General features: G+C 35.9%; 1 pseudogene; it reads right to left on the bottom strand.

The window, feature by feature from the left end:
• Nucleotides 1–18,632: 18,632 nt before the first annotated feature.
• On the bottom strand, nt 18,633–23,185 carry LOC114399100 (annotated as a pseudogene).
• Nucleotides 23,186–25,943: the final 2,758 nt, after the last annotated feature.

The following is a 25,943-nucleotide window of genomic DNA, read 5'->3' on the forward strand; positions in this document are numbered from 1 at the left end:
CCCTCAAAAACTCACTCTTTTTCCACTCATAACACCATATTCTCACTTTCTAACCCTAGGTTAACTCTACCCTTCATCCCTAGCAGTTTTCCATAAGCAATTTCAGCACATAAACATCACAAGCATCATCATAAAAACCCTAAAACTGAATGGGTAAGCTTAACTCACTCAAACATAACAAGTTTAGCATGCTTTCGTCAAATCTCTTCACAAATAACTATCACAAAGCATTACCCAACCAAAACTGCCCATCATATCTCCCAAAGCCCCATATCCACAAAAATCAAGTGAGAAAGAAGTCTACCCAAACCTGAAATTTCGAGGTCCCACACGTAGAGATGCGCTTCACGACTCTGGAAATGCCTTCCTTTCGCGATTTGGAGCAGAAATGGTGACCAAAGGTTGGAGCTTTGTTGGGCAACAATGGTGGATGAGAGAAAAGAAGAAGAAGGCTGTGTGAGAGAGAGGGAGAGAGCTTCTGAAAATTGGGGTTGAGTGAGGAGAGAGAGAGTGTTGCTTTTTGGTTTAAAAAGGCTTTTCTCTTTTCTATTATTTCATTTTAAGCTATGCCACATGTCTCCATTTGAGTGGAGCAAAAGGGCCCACTTTTTCTCTTGATGTGACTCATGCTCAGCCACATGAAGAGAAAAATCTGACCTTTTGAAATGCCAAAATCCTGCCTCGGTTTGCATGTCGTTCCTCTGGTTCCAGTCCCTCGCGTTTCTCTGCGCCCGTCGGGACCAGTTTTCGAAAGTAGGCAATATATATATATATATATCAAAACGCTCAGAATGAAACCCCGAGCGTGGTTCAGAGGTTGGTTTTGTTAAATTTTAAGTTGCACGCGAAACGATGATTTTTAGACTAATTAATTGAGAATTAACTTATAACCATCCAGTTATGGATTTCTCTTCCTTAATTAGCTTAACCCGCGTATCTTTTCCCCCAAAATACCTACTTCCACCAGGAATATATATGCATATACACTGAATAATACTTATATATATATATATATATATAATTATTCAAAATACACCGTTTACAAAAATTCCGGGTAGAAATTTCCAGGATGTCACACTATGCAGGTGTGAGACTCTATAGTTGAGGATGACTTAAATGAATTAATTGGTACTGCCTATACCAACAAGGTGCATATACTTTTCAATAGCCCGCGACTTAAGAACTCACAGTTAAGCGTGTTTGGCTAGGAGTAATTATGGGATATGTGACCTTTTGGGAAGTTTCCCAAAAAGTATGAGACTGAGGACAAGACACGTTGAAAAATTCTTATGTTGGTTTGTGGAGATAATCGTTAATCCTAAAAGCAATTAAGGCTGTATGTCCACTTGAGTTGTTATACACTTGGTTTATCTTGAGATACATATACTTGAGTAAATTTCATATGTGCATTGAATTGATTGAGACAATTTATAGGCTTTGTTTCTAGACCCATATTATTTGCTGATATGTATCCCTTAGTTGTCCCCTTTGAGTTGAATTGATGTTTTCTTTGTTACTTGTGTTAAAAGTTCAGTGCTTGCTACTTGGTGACTTGAAAAATAATGGGACATCACTGACTATTGGTTTGCGTAGAGCAATGATTCCTCCTATGATGCTTCTCCTTTTACTAAAAAAAATATGAAAAAGAAAAATAAGGTAATAAAAAAGGCCTTGAAAAAATGAACTGCATAGTTTTGTGGAATAAGATGAAGGAGAAGCCTAGTCCTCAAAAGAATATATTTTGGATGTGCAAGTGCATAAAATAACAATTGTTCACCTTGGGTAGTGTGTCACTGAGTACAAGTTATTTCTTAAAGTCTTTCTTTATCTTGTTTCTTTTAGTAACTACCTTTCGTTGCACCCTAGTCCCATTAAACCTTGTGATGCCTCACTTTCATGCAAACTAGAATTTTACTTAGGTTGTGTTGATTGATAAATAAACTAAATGCATGCTTTTTGAGCTATGATATAAGTTTTTTTTTAATCTTTTTTCCTTAAACACTGAGAGTGATCTATTTCTCACTATGGAAACAAACATGTTGGTTGGCATTGAAATCCTAGTGAAATTATGTGGGATGTATCTTGTGAATGTGATTGTTTACTTATGTGAAATCTTTGTCTTTCTGTTTATAATAATGTGAAGGGTTCACTGTGAACGGTTTCTTGATTTCATAAAAAGTTGCGTGAGTCTCTAATTTAGAATAAGTGTTTGAGGACAAAAAAAAATGATCGAGTGTGGGGTGGTTGATAAACCGTTATTTGACTATATCCCCCAATTTTTGTCCCATTATGTCTTATTTTTACTTTATTTTGTTTGTAGAGTTCATGAGTATGTGTTAAGTGTGAACACTTGAGTAGGAAAGCTCATAAAGAGGTAAAAGCACAAAAGGAGATAAAAAAAGTGGGATTTTTTAGCATCTTTTACTGAGCACGACCCTTGTTGATCCAACATTATCCATGTTGAACCTATAAACTATGTTGATTCAACATGGCCCATGCTGAATCAGTGCCTCAAATCCTCGCAAAACGCCATACTGACCCATCACAATCCATCTTGGCCTTCACACTACAACTTATTTTAAACTTTATAAATAGAAGTATAAAAGGTCTTCAAGGTTATGATTTTGTTTTATTTATGAACAACAACAACTTTTAAGAGGAGAATTGCATCGAGAGCAATTGGGGTCCAAATCTATAAGGGTTTTCAATGTCTTTTATTTCCAATACAATATTGTATGTTGTTTAGTTAGTCTATGACCATGGTTGACTAAACCCCTTAGAACTTGGATTGTGATGTAAATGTATCCATGTACTTTGATTTCTCCTTTCAATCAAGTTCTTCGAGCAAGATTGATTTAAGGGAAATAGTATTCTCAAACCTTGATCATAGGCTAATAATTAAAATAAGAGTTATTAGGCGATTAATTGATAACTGAAAGTTCTTAATTAAAATACGAATTAGGGGTAAAACAGTACATGCAAAGTCATAATTTGAGACACTTGTCTTCATACATATCTTTAGTTTTATTTTCTTGAATGCAAACACAAACAATCCTCAACTCAAGATAAAAACCCAAAATTATTTAGTTTATGCAATTTAGATTATTTGGGAATACAATTAGTCTTTAGGGTATGATATTTGGACTTTCGAGTCCATTGTTGTTGCTCTATAGGCTACATTTGCCTTTAGCAAGTACATATTTTATGCATCAGGCCACAGATTGCAATGGCCAATCAAAATGGGCTAGCATCATTCTGAAGGAGGTTAACCCCCAAAAGAGCCATGTAAATGTAGATTATTCATTTGTTCCTCCATGAAATTGTAACGTGAGTTTCTCTCCTCTATTGTTTTGAACTGAATAGTTAGTGATTGAATTTCAGTTAAGTTCCTTTCCTTCTTGCACCCGAGTATATAGTGAGTGAACTTCAGAAAGTTGAGCATTAGTAATATTTTTGTGCTTGTTGGGCTTCTTTTTAACTATGGCAACTCTCATGATAGGATGTTTCCAATTTGCCCTATTTTGAATTGAGAAATTTATGTTAGGGAATTGGTGACAAATGGAGGTACCAGGTACTATGAAGAAGAACATATCCTTCAAATAAGATGCATCTACAAATATGAACTAAAAATATCCCATGGATTTCAAGGTCTTAACATCAACGGTATCAATATGACTTTGGAGTTGAAAATGATCCTGAGTCGTTTTTGCAAGCAATTAAAAGTTGTAATTCTAAGCTATGTTATGATGCTATGAAAGATGAATTGGAATCTATAAAAAATAATAAAGTTTGGGATCTTGTTGAGTTGCCTAATGGGATAAAGCCTATTGGATGTAAATGGGTTTTCAAAACCAAGAAGGATTCATTAGGTAACATTGAGAGACATAAGGCCCGATTGGTTGCCAAAGGATTTGCTCAAAGGGAAGGAGTTGGCTATAGAGAAACCTTTTCTCCTGTATCCATGAAAGATTCCTTAGGCATCATAATGGCATTAGTTGCTCATTTTGACTTGGAATTACATCAAATACATGTGAAAATGACTTTTCTAAATGGTGATCGTTGAGACGTCGGCTAGTGTGCCGATGCGCACAAGTAGTATATAAAATGGTAAGACCGAGTATCGTATCCACAAGGAATTTATTTCACCTAGACTATGTATATTTAGTATGTAAACACTTTTAAGGTTTGAAACAAGGCAAATCTTGAGTTCTACACTATTAATCTATTTGAACAAAAATAGAATATTCAAAGCTATAAAATTCGACAACTATCGAGTTAAAAGCGTTAGGGAGTGTCCTACTATATTTATCTTGCTATATAAAATGTGTTTTTCTCTATTTAAAGTTATCCTAGTGTTCTTACACTAAGAAATTACTCAAACCATGATTCCTCACATGAATGAGCCTAACTCTCTTTAGCTTTTGTCCTTGATTCCTTAACAAACTTGTTCTAAAGGAGTTGCACTAAGCCTACAGGGTAGACTAGACTAGATTACTGCACTCCATTCCTAGACATATATATTTCTTGATGCAATCCTATCCCGCAAGGGCATTGCATAGAAGACTCCAAGAAGATTGGACTAGAGATGCAAGAGAAGGCCCTAGGTTTCTCATAGGATAGATTTCGGGCTCGTGGGCTAAGTATGAGCCCGCTTATCTTTGTACATATTAAATTAAGGTTTCATTATTTTTGGGCCTTGTATTTAGGGCTCCATAATATAGGTAAGTTACCCTAGAAATGTAGGATTTTTTAGCCCTTATATTTTAGGGCACCTAGACTAGTGTTTTTGTATTAAGGGTAGGTTTGTAATTTCACATGCATTAAGTGAATATTTGATGTGTGTGGTTAGAAATAAATTTAATTGAATTGGGAGAAGCCCAATCCAATTAAATTTTAGAGGGGGAGGTGAGCATTTGCTTGCTACACCCCATTACCACATCATATAGTCACACTTTGTGCATGTCCTTCATGCTTTACATGCCTCATGACACCTAAGTACACTTAGTGGAGAATCTTGGACTTGATCTTGGATTAGTGGGTTAAGCCATAGCTAAAATTCACTAATCATAATTAGTGAAATTTTGGTTCCAAAATTTGGCTCCATAAATTCATTTCAAATTCAAGTGAAATTTGAATAAAAATTCAAATTGCCCTCCAATTTTGTGTGACACTTAGGCTATAAATAAAGGTCATGTGTGTGCATTTTTGGAACTTTGATCATTTGAATATTAAACTTCTGATTTCAGAGCTCTTTTAGAGCACAAAATTTCGTGCTCTTTTCCCCCTCTCCCTTCATTCATCTCCTTCTTCCTCCAATCTCTTACCCATGACCTCCTATGGTGGTGAGCTTCTTCTAGACTCATCTTCTCCTTGAAGTGGCATCTCCTCTCTCTCTTCCTTCTCCATTCCACTGCCATTCATCTTCCAAGAAGCAAAGGAATCCATTGATGAAGAAGATCCTAGGCCTACAAGCTCCAATGGAGCTTACATAATTTCTAGCTTGCTCTATCAAGTTCTAAGGTTTTAAAGCATTTTCCAATACTAAAAAGCCTAACTACACATACAAATGGGTGATCAAGCCACAAGCATGTAAAATAAGCATAGATAGAAGCAATGAACACAGAGAAATAACCTTAAATAGATAGTAAGAGTATTACATCAAGAGGTTCAGTAATAACTCCCCAACAAAGAGGCTTAGCCTTCCATTACAAACAAAGCTTCACAATACAAAAAGAAAACTATTTTTGGTGAAATAAACATGGAAGAAATGGCGGAGAATGTCTTCCAGCCTCTCAACCCTAAATCTCTCTTTTTCTCACGAAGCATAACTCTCTTTGTTGCTCTAGACTCGTTCTCTTTTCAAATTCCACCAACTTCAATGTTTTAAAGGCTCTTGGACTCTTCAAATTCCAAAGGCTCGCTTAGCAAGCATGTCTCGCTAAGCGAGAATACGTGAAAATCCGCTAAGCAAGCATGGGCGCGCTAAGCGTGAGAAGAGTCAACGTTCTTGCTAGGCAGTGTGGCGTCCCTAAATAATGACTGGTTTAATAGTAATAATTTAAATAACAGCAACCATGGGAATTTTTTTTTCTTTTTTTTTCTCTCCTTGTGGCTGAGTATGAGTCACATCAAGGGGAAGAGGTGGGCCCCTTTTTGCTCCACTCAAAAGGAGACATGTGGCATAGCTTTTAGGAAAAAGGAAAGAGAAAATCCTTTTAAAATAAAGGCCACGTTCTCCCTCTTCACTCAGTAGAAATTCAGAATGCTTTTCCTCACCTTCTCATGTTGCTTTTCTCTTCTTCTTCCTCTCCATTGAAGCCTCCATTAAAGCTCCAAACTTTGCTCACCATTTCTACTCCAAATTGCAAAAGGAAGCCATTTTCGGAGTCGTGAAGTGCACCTGTACGTTGTGGGACTTCAAATTTCAGGTTTGGGTAGACTTCTTCTCACATGAATTTCGTGGGTATTGGGTTTTTGGGAGATATGATGGGTAGTTCTACAAGGTTTATGCCTTATGGTAGTTATTTGTGAAGGAATTTGTTGAAAGCATGCTAAACTTGACATGTTTGGTGCGAGCCAAATTTACCCATTCTGTTTTAGGGTTTTATGATGATGCTTTGTGATGTTTGTGTGCTGAAATTGATTGATAGAAAACTAGTAGAGATGAGGGGGAAAGTTAATTTAGGGTTAAATGTGAGAATGACAATGTTGTAGGTAGAAAAGTGTGAGATTTTGAGGGTTTGAAAAGCTAAATTTGGGGTTAGTGTAAATTGGAGTCTAAAGTGAGTTGATTTTAGTTTAGAATGTCAATTAGGACTTGTTGGTAAGCTTGGACAGAGCAAATGAGAAAAATGAGTGACAAAGGTGAAAGCAAGAGCCATTTCTAGGGTAAATTGGGTGTTGAGGGGTCAAATTTTGAATCGGTGGAGTTTTTGTCGTAAAACCAGTTTTAGCAAGTTTAAATTAATGTTATAGACTTGTTTGAGATGAGAGTTTACTCCAAAATTACCCCATTCTCATTTTCATTTCTCAAACCTTGAAAATCCACTAAATTGAGGGGTTTTAGATACCTAGATTTTGAATTGCCTTGGTCTGAAGCTTGCTTTTGGTTTAAATATGATTTATGCATGATTTAGAACTTTCAGGATCCAATTTGAGAAAAATTGGATGTGGGTAAGATGGATTTCAAAATCTGCCAAATTGTGCAGCAAAAAGCTGTCAAATTTGTGCAGCAGAATTTTCCAAATGTGCAGAAAAATGCTTATGCATTGCTGGTTATGGGAAAGGTAGTACATATTGGTTTCTGGACATTTTTCTAGCAAATCCCAATGGTCAAAATGTAGACTTATGTACTAGGAGCCTCCAGTAAAATTTTCAAGTCGATCCAACGGTTAACGAATCGGAATGAAGGGAATGTTACTGGGGTATTTGAGTAAGGAAAGCTGTAATATGTGAATGTGTTTTGGGCAGAGTTTTCTACCTCTGCCCTGTTTTCTTGGTTTAGGGTAGTTCATGATAGTTGGAATTGAATTGCTTGGATATTATGGAAGCTTGGAGGGGTTGATGGGGACCCGATGCTGAGAGGAACGAGGATAAGGGCTACGTAGGAGTACGTGAGCTCAGTTGAAGATGGGCAACGGGGGATGGTGGGTTCATGTTTGATTTGTGGATGTGGGAGAGTTGATTTGCACCATCGCCCGATCGCCACCTAGTACCACATATGGCGGGTACCCCATAATCCTACAAGCTTGAAGTGAGAAAGCGTGGAAGAGTCAGTCTTCCTACTTTTGTTTGTTGACCACAGAGTGGTACCTGGAGATATGTCGCGGGGGTCAGGAGACCTTGGGGACGTCAGGTGGGGTGCTATTGCCCAAAACCAAGCTTGACCAATCTCGACCCAACCCGGGCATAGTCAGTCAGTGAGAACCTGTGACGTACCTAAACAGGCGAGCTCCTGGCAGTCATCCAATAAAAGAACAAAGACCACAAAGCAAGGAGGCTTGTGTGGTGGTTGGCCAGCTATGGATCTTGAGTGATATCTGGAATTTGGCCTCTGGTAATCGATTATCAAGGGTGTGTAATCGATTACAAGGCTTAAAAATGGAGACAGGAAGTTAAGATGGCCTCTGGTAATCGATTACCAAGAGGTGTAATCGATTACAAGGCTTAGAAATGGAGACAGAATGTTGATGTGGCCTTTGGTAATCGATTACCAATGCTGTGTAATCGATTACACAGAGTAACAGGGCACTGGTAATCGATTACCAGTTATGTGTAATCGATTACACAGTGTAAATTACAGGTTTCCATGTGCTGAAGCTGTGTAACTCGAGTTTGGGCACTGGTAATCGATTACATACTTTGGTAATCGATTACTAGAGAAGAAAACCCTTGAGACATACCTTTTAACTACATGTAGTGGTTATGGGACGCATTGTATTGTTACCTGTAGTTAGATTTCTCGTGAAAGAGTGTACCCCCTTTCTTTTATTTCATGTAGATCGCGATGGTAGCGTAATTAATCCATGATCGCGTGGTGATGGAGTGCCTAGAGGGAGTTTGGGAGACCCTCGAAGGCAATGAGAGGTGCCGATTCCATGGCACGATTCGACTCACTGCTACTTCATTGGTACATCCAGAGGAACCTGCACGCACGCTTCAGCGGACTATGGAGTGGATACTACCTACACCTACCCCATATCGACTAGTGGAGCCAGTTCAAGTGATAGAGGTGTCATCCTCTGAAGAAGACCCTGAAGAGGACCCAGAGGAGTTACCTCCTGAGCCTGCTGTGGATGCTCTTGACTTTCCAGAGGATGATGAGGACCCACTCCCTGATGTGGATTCTCCAGAGGATATCATGTCAGCATCTGAGGCAGACTCTACGGAGGAGAGCGACCCTGGAGGGACAACGAATAGTGGAGACTCTTCATCATAGCAGACGGCTCCTTAGACTAGGTTTACATACTTTTTGTGGGTGGGTGTATCTAGTTCAGACTGCTAGGTTTACTCTTTTTATTTTTGGGGTGGGTAGACCTATTGTATAGAAACTTTGATGATTGTATATATGTGGCGGAAGCCACCACAGTGGATACCTTTGCTCTGGATGTCACTATGTATTTTGCAAACTCCCATATTTTGGATAGTTTTAGATGATGAATGTAATTATGTTTAATCTTTTTATTTGAAAAGAAAGTGTTAACAAACTTTATTGAAAAGAGTTTATCGACCGCATTTTATTATTTTTCACGTGACGACCTAAAATGATGGCTGGTATATTTTTCTTTTTGAAAGAGAAAAATAGTTTAGAGGTTATGAGTGATCAGAAAGAAATGACTCTGAATAGAGTTGTGAACTGGCCATTCAGGACTCTATAGTGATAATTTTCGTTCTGAATTTAATTACCGTGAAAAGAGAGAGAAAAGGAAAAAAAGAAAAAAAATTCCCATGGTTGATGTTATTTAAATTATTACCATTAAACCAGTCATTATTTAGGGACGCCACAGGCAGGCTGGCTACGCACTGGGCGTGCAGATCTCTAACTTGTCCTCTTCTAGGGTTTCCTATCTGCTAAGCGAGCTAGATGCCTCGCTAAGCGGATGCATCTCGCTTAGCCAATCTGCCTCACTAAGCGAGTCATCAACAACTTTTACCTTCTCTTCTTGGGCTTGAAATTGAGTTGGATTCAACATTAGGTCACAAAATTAGAGTTTCTACTCTATAAAATCACTCAATAAAGAAAATATGTACAATTTCTACAAAAAGAAAAATAAATTGGAGGCATATTGCTATTTCCTTCAAATTTTCAACACCAAACTAACTTATGAATAGCAACTAACAATGACTTGGAAAAAGAAGTTTATATGACACAACCTGAAGGCTTTTCCTATAGTGATGGGGCTCACTTGGTTTAAAAGCTCAAGAAATCAATATATGGACTACAACATGCATCATGTCAATGGTATTTGAAATTCCATAGTGTCATCTCATCATTTGGTTTTGTTGAGAACATTATGGATAAATGCATATACCACAAGGTCAATGAGAACATTCTTGAATGTCTTTGGTGACCCAACACTCAATTCACAATCATAATAAGTTAACTAATTAACCTTTTTTAGTTCTTATTTCTATGCAATCATCCTCATCTTCCTTTAGTTACAAATTCGAAAACGATGTGTTCCTCAACTTTTGAGGGGAAGATACTCGTCATAGTTTTACCGACAATCTCTATAAAGCTCTCTCTGACTGGGGAATTCACACCTTCATGGATGAGAAGAAGCTCCTTAGAGGGGAGAAAATCACCTCAACACTTGAGAAGGCAATTGAAGAGTCCAAAATATTCATCATCATGGTCTCTGAAAGCTATGCATCGTCCTCCTTCTGCTTAAACGAACTTGATTACATCCTTAAGTTTTATTAAGGGCAAGGGCCTATTGGTTTTGCCAGTTTTTTTATAAGGTTGATGTGAGAAACCACACAGGTAGTTTTGGAAAGGCGTTGGCTAATGATGAAAAGAAGTTCAAAAGTACTAATAACATGGAGAAGCTGGAAACATGGAAGATGGCTTTGAACCAAGTGGCTAATTTTTCTGGTTACCATCATTTCAAACATAGGTACCCTTCCTGGTCAATCTTTTAACTTATTTTATCCTTATTCATTAATTTTCACTTGTCTAATTGTATTTTATGTTTAGGTTTAATTATTAATTAGATTCCTATACTTATCCACACTTTAATGTTTTGACCCGATACATCAAAATTGCAACTTTTAGTTTCTGAATGAACAAATTTTTGCATTTTGGTCTAGCGATTAAGACAGTTACTAACGTGGCTGACAATATTTTTGTGATGACTGCCACAAAAATCTGATTATTTTACACAACCACAAAAATTTTGTAGTAGATTTATAGTGATTTAGACAACTAACCTGTAGGGACCAAAATACATATCATCCGGTCCTTTTTATCAGAAGGACGGGAGGGAAAATTAAATTTGCTTGTCTAGGAGCTAAAGCATACATTTTCTTGCATATAGGGTCAAAACAGAAAAGTCTAGACAAATATAGAGACAAGAATAATAATTACACATAATGTTGAGATTTAAAGGGATGAAAAATCTTTATTATCTTCAACAACATACATACATATCAAGATATGAAGATGACATGTTTTGTTTGACTTCTCACAAATTTCTCTGATTAAATAGGGAAGAATACAAATATGAGTTTATTCAGAGGATTATTGAGTTGGTCTCTAAGGAGATTAATCGTGCTCCTTTACATGTTGCGGATTATCCAGTTGGACTAGAGTCACAAATGCAAGAAGTTAAAGAGCTTCTGGATGTTGGATCTGATGATGTCGTCCACATGCTAGGGATACATGGGCTGGGTGGAGTAGGTAAAATGACACTTTCTACTGCAATTTATAATTCCATTGCTGACCATTTTGAAGCTTTGTGTTTCCTTGAAAATGTGAGAGAAAGTTAAAAAAAAACATGGGTTAGAACATCTCCAAAGCAACCTTCTTTCTGAAACAATTGCAGAGGATAAGTTAATAGGTGTCAAATAAGGAATTTCCATAATACAACATAAGCTTCGGCAAAAGAAGATTCTTTTGATTCTAGATGATGTTGACAAAAGAGAACAATTTCATAGAGACTGATCTCAAGGGATTCTAGGCTTGTCTCAAAAGGCCTATATTATTAAATTTCTAGAAAGATTGTTCACCCAACATGGCACATATTGTGAAAGGCGATAGATTCAATTTGAATCAATGTCCTAAAGATGAGCTTGAAAGGGAACAAATGAAAAGCTGATATAAGCTCCATTGGAGCTTGTAGGCCTAGGATCTTATTCATCAATAGATTCCATTGCTTCTTGGAAGATGAATGGCAGCGGAATAGAAAAGGAAAAGAGAGAGAGGAGACGCCACTTCAAGGAGAAGATGAGTCTAGAAGAAGCTCACCACCATAGGAGGCCATGGATAAGAGCTTGGAGGAAGAAAGAGATTAATGAAGGGAGAGGAAGAGAAGAGCACAAAATTTTTTGCTCTACAAGAGCTCTGAAATCTGAAGTTTAATTTTCACATGATCAAAGTTGAAAAAATGCACACACATGACCTCTATTTATAGCCTAAGTGTCACACAAAATTGGAGGAAAATTTGAATTTCTATTCAAATTTCACTTGAATTTGTGGAGCCAAATTTTGGAGTCAAATTTTCACTAATTATGATTAGTGAATTTTAGCTATGATTCAGCCCACTAATCCAAGATCAAGTCCAAGATTCTCCACTAAGTGTGCTTAGGTGTCATGAGACATGTAAAGCATGAAGGACATGCACAAAGTGTGACTATATGATGTGGCAATGGGGTGTAACAAGCTAATGCTCACCTCCCCGTCTAAAATTTAATTGGATTGGGCTTCTCCCAATTCAATTAAATTTATTTCTCAACACACACATCAAATATTCACTTAATGCATGTGAAATTACAAAACTACCCCTAATACAAAAACTAGTCTAGGTGCCCTAAAATACAAGGACTAAAAAATCCTACATTTCTAGGGTACCCTACCTACATTATGGAGCCCTAAATACAAGGCCAAAAAATAATGAAATCCTAATCTAATATGTATAAAGATAAGTGGGCTCATACTTAGCCCATGGGCCCAAAATCTACCTTAGGGTTCATGAGAACCTTAGGACGTTCTCTTACATCTCTAGCCCAATCTTCTTGGAGTCTTCTATCCAATGCCCTTGGGGGGTATGGTTGCATCATTCCCTCCACCTTGAAAATGATTTGACCTCAAATCCATACGTTCTTGAAACTCAGGGATTCTTTCCTCAACACCTAGATGAAGATGCCATGATACCACATGATGTAAGCTCCATTGGAGCCCTTAGGCCTAGGATCTTCTTCATCAAAGTATTCCTTTGCTTCTTGGAAGATGAATGGCAGCGGAATGGAGAAGGAAGAGAGAGAGGAGACGCCACTTCAAGGAGAAAATGAGTCTAGAAGAAGCTCACCACCATAGGGGGCCATGGATAAGAGCTTGGAGGAAGAAGGAGGTGAATAAAGGGAGAGAAAGAAAAGAGCATGATATTTTGTGCTCTAAAAGAGTTTTGAAATCTTAAGTTTAATTTTCGAATGATCAAAGTTGAAAAATTGCACACACATTACCTATATTTATAGCCTAAGTGTCACACAAAATTGGAGGGAAATTTGAATTTCTATTCAAATTTCACTTGAATTTGTGGAGCCAAAATTTCACTAATTATGATTAGTGAATTTTAGCTATGATTCAGCCAACTAATCCAAGATCAAGTCCAATATTCTCCACTAAGTGTGCTGAGGTGTCATGAGGCATGTAAAGCATGAAGGACATGCACAAAGTGTGACTATATGATGTGACAATAGGGTGTAGCAAACTAATGCTCACCTCCCCATCTAAAATTTAATTGGATTGGGCTTCTCCCAATTCAATTAAATTTATTTCTCAACACACACATCAAATATTCACTTAATGCATGTGAAATTACAAAACTACCCCTAATACAAAAACTAGTCTAGGTGCCCTAAAATACAAGGACTGAAAAATCCTACATTTCTAGGATACCCTACCTACATTATGGAGCCCTAAATACAAGGCCAAAAAATAATGAAATCCTAATCTAATATGTATAAAGATAAGTGGGCTCATACTTAGCCCATGGGCCCAAAATCTACCTTAGGGTTCATGAGAACCTTAGGACCTTCTCTTGCATCTCTAGCCCAATCTTCTTGGAGTCTTCTATCCAATGCCCTTGGGGGGTATGGTTGCATCATTCCCTCCCCCTTGAAAATGATTTGACCTCAAATCTATACGTTCTTGAAACTCAGGGATTCTTTCCTCAACACCTAGATGAAGATGCCCTGATACCACATGATGTAAGCTCCATTGGAGCTTGTAGGCCTAGGATCTTCTTCATCAAAGTATTCCTTTGCTTCTTGGAAGATGAATGGCAGCGGAATGGAGAAGGAAGAAAGAGAGGAGACACCACTTCAAGGAGAAAATGAGTCTAGAAGAAGCTCACCACCATAGGAGGCCATGGATAAGAGCTTGGAGGAAGAAGGAGATGAATAAAGGGAGAGAAAGAAAAGATCATGAAATTTTGTGCTCTAAAAGAGTTTTGAAATCTGAAGTTTAATTTTTGAATGATCAAAGTTGAAAAAATACACACACATTACCTATATTTATAGCCTAAGTGTCACACAAAATTGGAGGGAAATTTGAATTTCTATTCAAATTTCACTTGAATTTGTGGAGCCAAAATTTCACTAATTATGATTAGTGAATTTTAGCTATGATTCAGCCCACTAATCCAAGATCAAGTCCAATATTCTCCACTAAGTGTGCTGAGGTGTCATGAGGCATGTAAAGCATGAAGGACATGCACAAAGTGTGACTATATGATGTGGCAATGGGGTGTAGCAAGCAAATGCTCACCTCCCCCTCTAAAATTTAATTGGATTTGGCTTCTCCCAATTCAATTAAATTTATTTCCAACCACACACATCAAATATTCACTTAATGCATGTGAAATTACAAAACTACCCGTAATACAAAAATTAGTCTAGGTGCCCTAAAATAGAAGGACTGAAAAATCCTACATTTCTAGGGTACCTTATCTATATTATGGAACCCTAAATACAAGGCCCAAAAATAATAAAACATTAATCTAATATGTATAAAGATAAGCGGGCTCATACTTAGCCTATGGGCCCGAAATCTACCCTAAGGCTCATGAGAACCCTAAGGCCTTCTCTTGCATCTTTGTCCTAATATTCTTGGAGTCTTCTATCCAGTGCCCTTGCGGGGTAGGATTGCATCAGAAGCATTCCACGTGCTTCTGTTGTAGGAAGCCTTATGTATGCGTAGGTGTGTACAAGACCTGACATTGCTTTGTGGTTGGAATGTTTGGCAGATATCAAAGTAATCCAGGAATATAGCACTAGACAGCTACAAAGACAATGTTAAGATATCTTGATGGAATCAAAGATCCAACAATTTAGAAGTTGATGGCTACTCAGACTCGAATTTTGTTGGTTGCGTTGACTCTTATAGGTCGACATCTAGATACATCTTCATGATGGCTAATGGAGCAATATCTTGGAGAAGTGCAAAAAAATCATTAGTTGCTACTTCTAGCATGGAGGCTGAGTTTATTTGATTATTTGAATCGACATCATAAGGTATTTGGTTAAAAAGTTTCATGGCTGGTCTACAAGTGATTTATTCTCTTCCTAGATTCCTAGACCGTTAAAGATATATTGTGATAATTCAACTGTTATTTTCTGGCTTAAAACAATAAAAGTGGAAGTCGAAGTAAGCACATTGATACTAAGCATTTAACCATGAAGGAACGTGTCAAAGAAAATGAAATCATCATTGAAAACATCAGTACTGAACTAATGAGTGCAGATCCATTGACAAAAGGCATGCAAACAAAGTCATTTAAGGATCATGTTAAGAGTATGAGACTTGATTCTGTCATATAAAGTTCCTTTTTTTAGTGAAACTTTAGTTATTTGTTTGTCTTCTCATTTTGCTGTATACATTTTTGTTGAGAAAGACATGTAATTTGGACTCAATAAATATTGAACATGTTCATTAAGTTAAATTGTTATTATTACTAAGAGTGATTATATTGTAATACATCGAAGTTAATAATCATTTTTAGATAAGCTACCGTCGTGATTCATATGGTTAGCATCTTAGGTGTGAGCATAAAGTTATCAGGGTTGTAGATATCATAATGTGAGAAACATTGTACCCAAGTGGTGGGAGGGAGAATGTTAGTTTTGATTTTGAAATCAAATTAAAGTGGTTCTTGTTAGATCAAGTAGCCTCAGAATAATTAAGAAGGGGGGGGGGTTGAATTAATTATTACTAGACCTTTACAAATTAAAAATTTACTCTTCTTAGGCTTTTACTATGTTGTTAAGTAAATGAAGAATAGAAAAGAAACTTAATCAAAAGTAAAAACGGTAATTAAAGTGCACAACGAAAATTAAAAGAGTAGGGAAGAAGGAAACAAACACATGAGTTTTATACTGGTTCGGCAACAATCCGTGCCTACATCCAGTCCCCAAGCGACCTGCGGTCCTTGAGATTTCTTTTCAACCTTGTAAAATTCCTTTACAAGCAAAGATCCATAAGGGATGTACCCTCCCTTGTTCTCTTTGAACAATCTAGTGGATGTACCCTCCACTAGAACTGATCCACAAGAGATGTACCCTCTCTTATTCTCAGTCAACAACCCAAGTAGATGTACCCTCTACTTGTACCACAAAGGATGTACCCTCCAATGTGTTAAGACAAAGTTCTCAGGCGGTTAGTCCTTTGAAACTTTGTGAATGGGGAAACAAAAGAATTTTCAGGCGGTTAGTCCTTTGAAATCTTTTATTTATGGGAAAGGGAGGAATCAAAAGAATTCTCAGACTGTGTCTTATTGAATTCTTTGACAAGGGAGAAGGGAGACACAAAAGAATTTAGACGGTTAGTCCTTTGTTCTTTTGGAAAAGGGAGAAGAGAGACACAAAAAGAATTCAGGCGGTTAGTCCTTGGCGAATTCTTTTTGGCAAAGGGAGAAGGGAATGAAAAAGATGAATAGCACAATTTTGTTTTCAAGGTTTGGAAAACCAGAAAACTTTTGAAAGCTTTTGGCAAAGGAAGAAGAAGAAGATATTCAAAAATCAATTAGAAAAGTTATTAAAATGCAAGTCAAGGTCTTGCTTTTATAGACTCTTCAAGTCTAGTCAAGAAAATCATTGGAAGAGTTATAACCTTTAGAAAATCTGAAAACCATTTGAAAAGTTATAACTTTTAGAAAAACTTGAAAACCATTGGAAGAGTTACATCTTTTGATTTTTGTTCAGAACTTATCACTGGTAATTGATTACCAAATCATTGTAATCGATTACACAAAGCTTTTTTGTGAAAGGATGTGATTCTTCACAATTGAATTTGAATTTCAATGTTCAAACACACTGGTAATCGATTACCAAATCATTGTAATCGATTACACCATTTTGAAATCAATTGGAACGTTGTAAATTCAGTTGAAAGCTTTTTGAAAACAATTTTGCTACTGATAATCGATTACAATAATCTGGTAATCGATTACCAGAGAGTAAAAACTCTTTGGTAAAAGGTTTTGTGAAAAATTCATGTGCTATTCAATGTTTTGAAAAACTTTTTAGTACTTATCTTGATTGAGTCTTTTCTTGATTCTTGAATCTTCAACTTGTCTATTCTTGATTCTTGAAACTTGATTCTTGATTCTTGAATTCAAATTTCCCTTGATTCTTGAAGTGTTCTTGACTCAATCTTGAAATCAATCTTGAACTCATTCTCTTGGGCTTTTTGTCATCATCTTTGTTATCATCAAAACTCCTTGAATCAATCTTGATTCAACATCATGAAGCTTGCTTCTACAGTTCTAATTTTTCCCACTCACTTCTTCTGTTTTCTCAGCCACTTGACTTAATCAAATTTGGTAACAGTTTCGATTATAAAGTTGTTGAGAGTATATTTATATCTTGATACTATGGAATCATTTTTATGATGGATAGAATTTGATATAATATATATATATATATATATATATATATATATATATATATATATAGTCCCTAGTCTAAACACATTAGACAATAATATCCATTCCATCTAAAGTGAGTGTGCTAAAGACTAAAAGTATTCCTTGCCATTGAAACTATGAGTGCTGCTGTCAAATTCATTTGCTAAATCATGGAAAGAGCTAAGACCGGAGATTATTAACCTAATTAAATTAAATATACTTTTATCCTGTTTGTGGTGTACAAAATTTATCACCATGTACTTCTAAATTCAATGATTAATTAAACACAAAATGAATGGACAAGCCAAGAATGGTGAATACTATTTGAATATGATTTTATGCTGAAGAAATCACAAGCTCAGCTGCAATTTGACTAGCAATTTGGTTTTAGTAACATTAATTCCTACGCCTCTAACATAACTGGGGAAAAAAGTTGTAAATTTAAACACCTTCGGAAAGCTTCTGTTGGTAAACTTTGAGAGCTTCTCTGAATTATTGATGAAGGTGATAAAGGTCAGAAGACTTGGAACGCTTATGCTTCTCGCTTCTAATTATAATGTGTTCTCAATTTATTTATTTTTGTAGTTTAGTACACTTAATTTAAGGACAAAATTCAACTTTCAGCTTTAAACTACCGGGGAAGCGTATACTTTCTCAGTTTATATTTATGAAAGAAATAACTGAAAAAAACAGAAGCCTGTTTTTTGCGCTTTGGAAATCGAAATGATCAATTAAAATTTGCAAAATAAAGTAGCAGTCATATCTAGTAAGATAGTTGAAGACAACAGCCATGTTTTAGAATTCTCTTGAACATGGGTGATTTAAGAAAGATAAATTATCGAGAGATTTTGTCACCAATTTTAATGAAATATTAAAATGTGATGGAGAGAGGTTTCGACTATATACCAAGCATTAAGTTGAGACTTATCTAAAACCAGAAATTTCAGGGTACAAAGTAAAATATGGAACAATAAACACTGATTCAGAGGAATGTATGAAAAGACTCAAATATAAAATAATGAACAATATATTTTCATTGAAACCAAAGAAAAGTTAAATATCCAAAACCAAACTTGACTACAAAACATAAATCAGTTTCAAGTAAGTGTTCTCTCTTATCTGCATCAAATCCATTGAACTTGAATCCTCTTGCACATTATCCAATCATTGATTGTTGCGGCGGCAAGAAATGAGAAACACTAGGAAAGAAATGAGAAACACTAGTGCCCAGTGCCACATGCGTGACAAAAAAGAGCCCATAAGTTTTTGCTGCTGCACAACTTGTGTCTTGGCAACATCATTGCCCACCCATCTTTGATTTTCTGGTTTTGAACTATTGAAATCATTATCCAATTTTGTTTTTCTACAAGGATCAGAGAATCGAATATCCTCCATGTCACTTTCCTGTTTCAATACATGTAGTCCAGTTTTTATAAAGGTTGGGGCAAAAGTAAAAGTAAAACCTGGACATGTAACTTCTGCATGGTTCCATTCATTTTCTAAAAGTGCTTCATCTAAATTATCTGTTACTCTTTTACCCCGCAGATCAAAAAGACATGAGCAATCACTTCCCAACACCACAGGGATAAACAAATTTGCATTGCCATTGATGATCACCTTGGTTCTAATGTTGGGTCTAAATGTCCAACCTCTCGATGAGGAAAACTCAGCCACCCGTTTGATAATATGACAAATAGCAATGGCTGGGAATTTGTTACGAAACCAGAAAGAAATTGGAAATTCCGATGTTTGGAAATCAAACCACTCTGGAATCTTGGCTCCTGGCAAATAGAAGAAGGTTCTTCCAGCCTCATGCAGTTCCTGTTGGTCATAAATACATCGCTAAGTTTAGCAATATTAAATACACTATCAGTGACCAAATCAAATACACAAAAAACAATACCTGACTGAGTAACATGCTTCTGCATGAGGAAGTCAAGGATAGGCATTCTTCTGCATAGAAATATTTCAAGTTTGGACTCACAATAATTCAAGTAAAGTACTGTTAAAAAGCGGCATTCTTTGATGCATTCGGGAATAACTGTGAAATTATTCCCTGATAGGTCTAACTCCTTTACATTAGCAAAGCATGGGAGAGCTATCGGAAAAAAATCATCTGACAGGTTGCAGTTTCTGAGATCAAGAAATTGAACGTTTGAAGATGTGGTTAAGCTCACATTCTCTGCACCCTCATCCTCTTTACTGAATTGACACCCTTCCCATCCCACACCTATGACCCGTGAGCCTTTTGGCATCGTGCAAATGCTAGAAACGAGAATGTCCTTACAACCATTTGTCTGGTTTCGAGGGAAACACACAAACAATGTGTGAAGCCGAGTAAGATTTCGAAATGAAAGTGGAAATTTTTTAACAGGAGTTTGTTCCAAGTTAAGATGTATTATATTTTCCATCTTTCCTAATATTTCTGGAAAACTCTCAAGACTGTGACAAAACCCAAGCCTGAGTTGCTCAAGAGAGGTCAACTTGATGGGGGAAAATTCTTAAGCCTGGAGCAACCTTCTGCTTCTAAGATTCTGAGTTTTTCCAAGAGCCCTACTGACTGGTGAATTGCATGTAAATTATCACAATCTTTAAATGACAATTTTTCCAATTTTGGGACACAAGATACATCAGGTATCTGTGTTAAATGTTGACATGAGTCAAAATTTAGATTTGTAAGATTCACAAACTTCTGCAACATAAAAAGTGGAAAAAAGGAAGCAAATAAATAAACTAAAAGAGAATTTATTAACCTAAAGCATATAAATAAAACAAATGAATAGCCTTAAAGCAACTTATTACGATACAAAATCAAGGAAATGAACTCAATACACTTGCCTTTTTTAACAAGACAGCCAACTCAAGTGATGTATACCCACTGTTGGGTAACTTGCATATAGCAAGTTTCTTCGGACGAAAATCAGATGGAAAACTTTGTGAAGGATATCTCCACCATTCTAATACTCTTAAAGTATCAGGCAGATGTTTGGGACCTTTGGTGAAATGACCATTTTTGATAATAAGTGTTTTGAGATTTTCCATCTTCTTGAAGGCATTTGCATCCCATTCTATCTCTACTTCTTCAAATAAGGAGAAATCCGTACATATGATTTCAATCTGACTAGTTCCCTTTTAACATAAAAATCATGAATCAACCACAATACAAGGGTAAATATCATGACTTCAACATGCATATTTTCATAAATGTACATATTAGAAAGCAAAAAAATAATCGTGACATGGGCATATAACAATCAAAAGAGACAATTAAAGGTTAAAGATGAAAAACTAAACCATCCACATGTATCAATCTTATTCACCTTGTTTTCTTCTAAAACTTGAATTATATCTGTATGGAGCCATAACCTGCTACGTTTCCCAGGCTCTCGGGGAGATTCTTTCCGAACAATTTCTTTACCCATGTCCTCTATCAAGTCATGTAGTGTAATGTAGCCATCACTAATTTTTATAAGAGATTTTTCAAGCAACACTCTAATATGATGTTCCATGCAATGACCATAATGGGCACGAAGTATATCTTGGACCTCTTTCAAATCATATTCTTTTAAGCAACAAGAAATATCAAGAAAAACACTTTGCTCATCTTCTTCCAAAGCATCATAACTCACTTTAAGTATCTCTTGGATCTCTTTATTAGGGATTCTTTTGTATCGATCTAAAGTAGATCTCCATTGTTCTATATTTCTTCCTGATAAGTTGGAACCTATTACTTCTAAAGCCAACGGAAGGCCCGCAGAATAAGTTACTGCTCGATTCAAAACATCCTTGTAACATGGATTGACTTTCTCCAACTTGAAAGCTTTCCAACTTAGTAATTGAAGAGCATATTCTTCATTCAGTTCATTCACCTCATATGTTCTTTTAACACCGTGACATGCTAGCAATTGTTTGTCCCGAGTTGTGATGATGACTCTACTGCCAGGACAAAACAAATCAGGTCTTCCAACAAGCGCCTGTAGTTGTTCCCTTTTGTCAACATCATCTAGAATCAAAAGAACCTTCTTTTGTTGGAGCCTATGTTGTATTATCGAAATACCTTGTTTGACACCTATTAACTCATCCTCTCCAACTGTTTCAGAAAGAAGGTTTCTTTGGAGATACTGTAACCCATGTGTTTTTGAAGTTTCTCTCACGTTTTCAAGGAAACACAAAGCTTCAAAATGGTCAGCAATGGAATTATAAATTGCGGCAGCAAGTGTCGTTTTGCCTATTCCACCAAGCCCATGGATCCCCACCATGTGGACGACATCATCAGATCCAACATCCAGAAGCATTTTTACTTCTTGTATTCGTGACTCTAGTCCAACTGGATAATCCGCAACATGCAAAGGAGCACGATTAATCCTCTTAGAGACCAACTCAACAATCCTCTGAATAAATTGATATTCGTATTCTTCCCTATTCAATCAGAGAAATTTGTGAGAAGTCAAACAAAACATACAAAACATGTCATCTCCATATCTTGATATGTATGCATGTTGTTGAAGATAATAAAGTGTTTTCATCCCTTTAAATTTCGACATCATGCTTAATTATTATTCTTGTCTCTATATTTGTCTACAGTTTCCTGCTTTGACCCTATACTCAAGAAAATGTATGTGTTAGTTCCTAGACAAGCAATTTTAATACTCCCTCCAGTCCTTCTTATAAAAAGGACCGGATGATATATATTTTGGTCCCTGCCGGATAGTTGTTTTGGCCGCTGTAAAACTACTACAAAATTTTTCCGGCGGTGTAAAATAATCAGATTGCTGTGGCAGTCATCACAAGAATACTGTCAGCCACGCACGTTAGTTACTGTCTTAATCGCAATACCAAAATGCAAAAAATTTGCTCATTTAGAAACTAAAAGTTGCAATTTTGATGTATAGGGTCAAAACAGTAAAGTGCGGATAAGTATAGGAATCCAATTAATATTAAACCTAAACATAAAATACAATTAGACAAGTGAAAATTAATGAATAAGGATAAAATAAGTTAAAAGATTGGCAAGGAAGGGTACCCATGTTTGAAATGATGGTAACCAGATAAATTAGCCACTTGGTTCAGAGCCATCTTCCATGTTTCCAGCTTCTCCATGTTATTAGTACTTTTGAACTTCTTTTCATGATAAGCCAATGACTCTCCAAAACTACCTGTGTGGTTTCTCACATCAGAAGGATCAACCTTATAAAAAACTGGCAAAACCAATAGGCCCTTCCCCTTAATAAACTTAAGGATGTAATCAAGTTCGTTTAAGCAGAAGGAGGACCATGCATAGTTTTCAGAGAGCACGATGATGAATATTCTGGACTCTTCAATTGCCTTCTCAAGTGCTGACGTGATTTCGTCCCCTCTAGGGAGCTTCTTGTCATCGATGAAGGTGTTAATTCCTCTTTCAGAGAGTGCTTTATAGAGATTGCCGGTAAAACTGTGACGAGTATCTTTCCCTCGGAAGCTGAGGAACACATCGTTGGTGAATCTGTAACTAAAGGAAGATGAGGATGATTGCCTAGCCATGAGAACTAAGAAGAAAGGTTAATATGATTCTATGATTGTGAATGTTCATTGTGCTTACTTTTTTGACTCATGAAAAACTATAAATGTTGCTCTGCAAGTGTGAACGTGGAAAATGATGAAAGCTACTTTTAACGCACACCACTCCAAAACATCCACTCTTAAAATGAAATAAGGCAAAAAGAACAGTCAACTATAACAAGACATTATTTTTTTTTAATGAAGGAAGAGATTAATTTTTTAAGCGCTGTAAATCACATCTATTTTTTTGCCGACATTTTTTTTTTCTGAGTAATCATATATCTATTATTCTATCTTGATTTTTTTTGTCACTCTATTTTATTCGGTATTACGTTCCCACCTCTTTACATTTGTATATATTTTGATTTTTGATTTTTTTAATTAATATAAAGTTATTTAATGTAAAATAAGAGAAAAGAAAACAATATAAAATATCAAACTTTATTTTTTTAGTAAGAAATAATAAAAAGTATCTGTCTTTTTTTTCCCACCAGTATTTTATAACATTAAAACATTTTGCCCAACCACTCAAATGATGTCCGGTTGGACTGAGGTGGGAGTATTCCTGTTTTGGATACAATGGCAATTTTTTATTGGAGGAAATTTACAAAACAAATAACTTGTATGGTTTTATAAAATCTGGACAGTTATTTTAATCCCCCCAATTTTTCCAAACTACCCCACCCATGTGTTTGCTTGGTCCACCTCTCTAGTTTTGCAGAACTTGTTAATCAGGCTATTAAAGTGACAAACTAGACTCCAACCCTCTTTCCTCCATTATTTCGGTTGTTTGTCAATATAGGTAATTTTAATACTACTAAAAAATAAGGTTTTTACATTGGTTATTTAAGACTTTCAACATCAGTTATTAATTGATGTTGAAAGTACCGATGCTGAAAGTATTATCGTTAAGATCGGTTTTTTAAAAAATCGATATTGATATGTAGATATATAACTTTCTTTTTTGATAATTCTTATCATATAACATTTGTCATTTAAACAATCGATGTTGTTAGTGTCAGTTAACATCGGTTTTTTAAAAACCCAATGTTGTTAGTGTTAGTTAACATTGGTTTTTTAAAAAATCGATGTTATTTTTAGGATTTTTTTAATATGTTGTCTGTTTTTTCAATAAATCCAAAATTAACTTGCAAATTTTAAAACCAGACCACACAACATATAATTTTCATTCTGTTTTAAAACAACTTTTACCAAGAATTCTGTGAGAAATTTACTAATTACAATGAATTAAAAACATATTTAATGTTGAGACATGAATTGTAAAAAATGTAAAGTAAGTAAATATAAACTACAATTACAAAATTGCCTAAACATCCTAAGTTTCATTTTTAACTTTCAAATAGTACTTTGCCCACTAGATGTGAAGTGCCTTCAATCTCTCTGGTTCCAATGGTCTAGCATCAATGAAATATTGCATGATATAATAAAACATAAGTTAATAATGTAATAGCAATCATAACAAAATGAAATTTAGTGAATTAAAAATTACCATTTCCCAATTATTCTTAAAATTTCCTAAGATTATAGTTGACATCCAGTGCATGACATAATATCCACACTCAGTGCTTCCTTTTTATCTATTACACTAAATACATTATGAAGTTTGTATATTCAACGTTAAGTACAAATTAGTCTACACAGTACTAAAATATAAGTAGAAGCATTGTTTAAATGACTTACTTTAACAACAATCCACCTAATAGAAAGCTTGGATTTACTTTGTTGAGTATCGTTAAGTCCTTTCAAAGCACTGTTGAATACAAACATAGATACTTATTGTACAATTAAAATTTTGATGTACCTAGGTAATGCTAATGCAAATGTATTGAAAAACAACACTAACATGTTAATTATGCCTTTGAGGTAGTTGTCTAGCCTATTATGCAACGAACAAAACCAAATGACAACATTTTCCTTAGGCAAAATGGCGACCATTTTCCTATGTGCACTGCAGTGGAGACCAACATAGGTTATTATACTATTATACATTAATTAAATTCATTTGTTCAGTTTAACTTACCCATTCAGGTAGGCTCCTAGGTGCACATCCCATTTTGAATTTTGCATCCAGTTCTTAATGTAACTTTTCGATTCAAATTGTGATTGGCCAAATCTTTGGATGAACTGTGGCTCAAGGAATCCATACACATCGGTATTCCCCATTCGCATACTTGTCTCAGTCATATACCTATTGTTGTTAACACAAAGTAAATTATGTATGAAGGTAAAACAATAAGTTAGGTAATTAACAATAATCTAAATTGACTTACAGAATCCACAACTGTATAACAGAGATGCTGAGACATTGACCCCCGTGTGCTATTTCAAACAAATCTTCATGCTTTATGTATAAGGGGAAGTCTTCATTAAATAGGCCAAACAAGGTAGCATCCCACTTAACCTGCAATGGCTTCAGAAAAAGCTGTGGGATGATCAATGTCATTAGACATAGGGGATCATCGACCTCATGATCCGGCCTATCTACAGGTTTCACGAGTCCCACAGCTCCCTGTTTATCCAACATAGTTAATTAACATAATTTAATCACAGTGAACACTTTAATGGAAAAAAATAAGCATTTAATGATACTGGAATACCTATTCTGATAAACGCTTGACAAGATGTGTCGACCAAGCAAGGAAGGTGTTAAGTGTCTGTCCTACAACCTTAACCTCTTCAGTGGGTACAGGAATGGGAGTATCTGCATCTCTAACCTCCTCAACACCAACCTTGACTTGATCATGCAACAAAGGAATGTTGTAA

Source organism: Glycine soja, chromosome 19, assembly GCF_004193775.1.
Source record: "Glycine soja cultivar W05 chromosome 19, ASM419377v2, whole genome shotgun sequence".
In the NCBI taxonomy this organism is placed as follows: Eukaryota; Viridiplantae; Streptophyta; class Magnoliopsida; order Fabales; family Fabaceae; genus Glycine; species Glycine soja.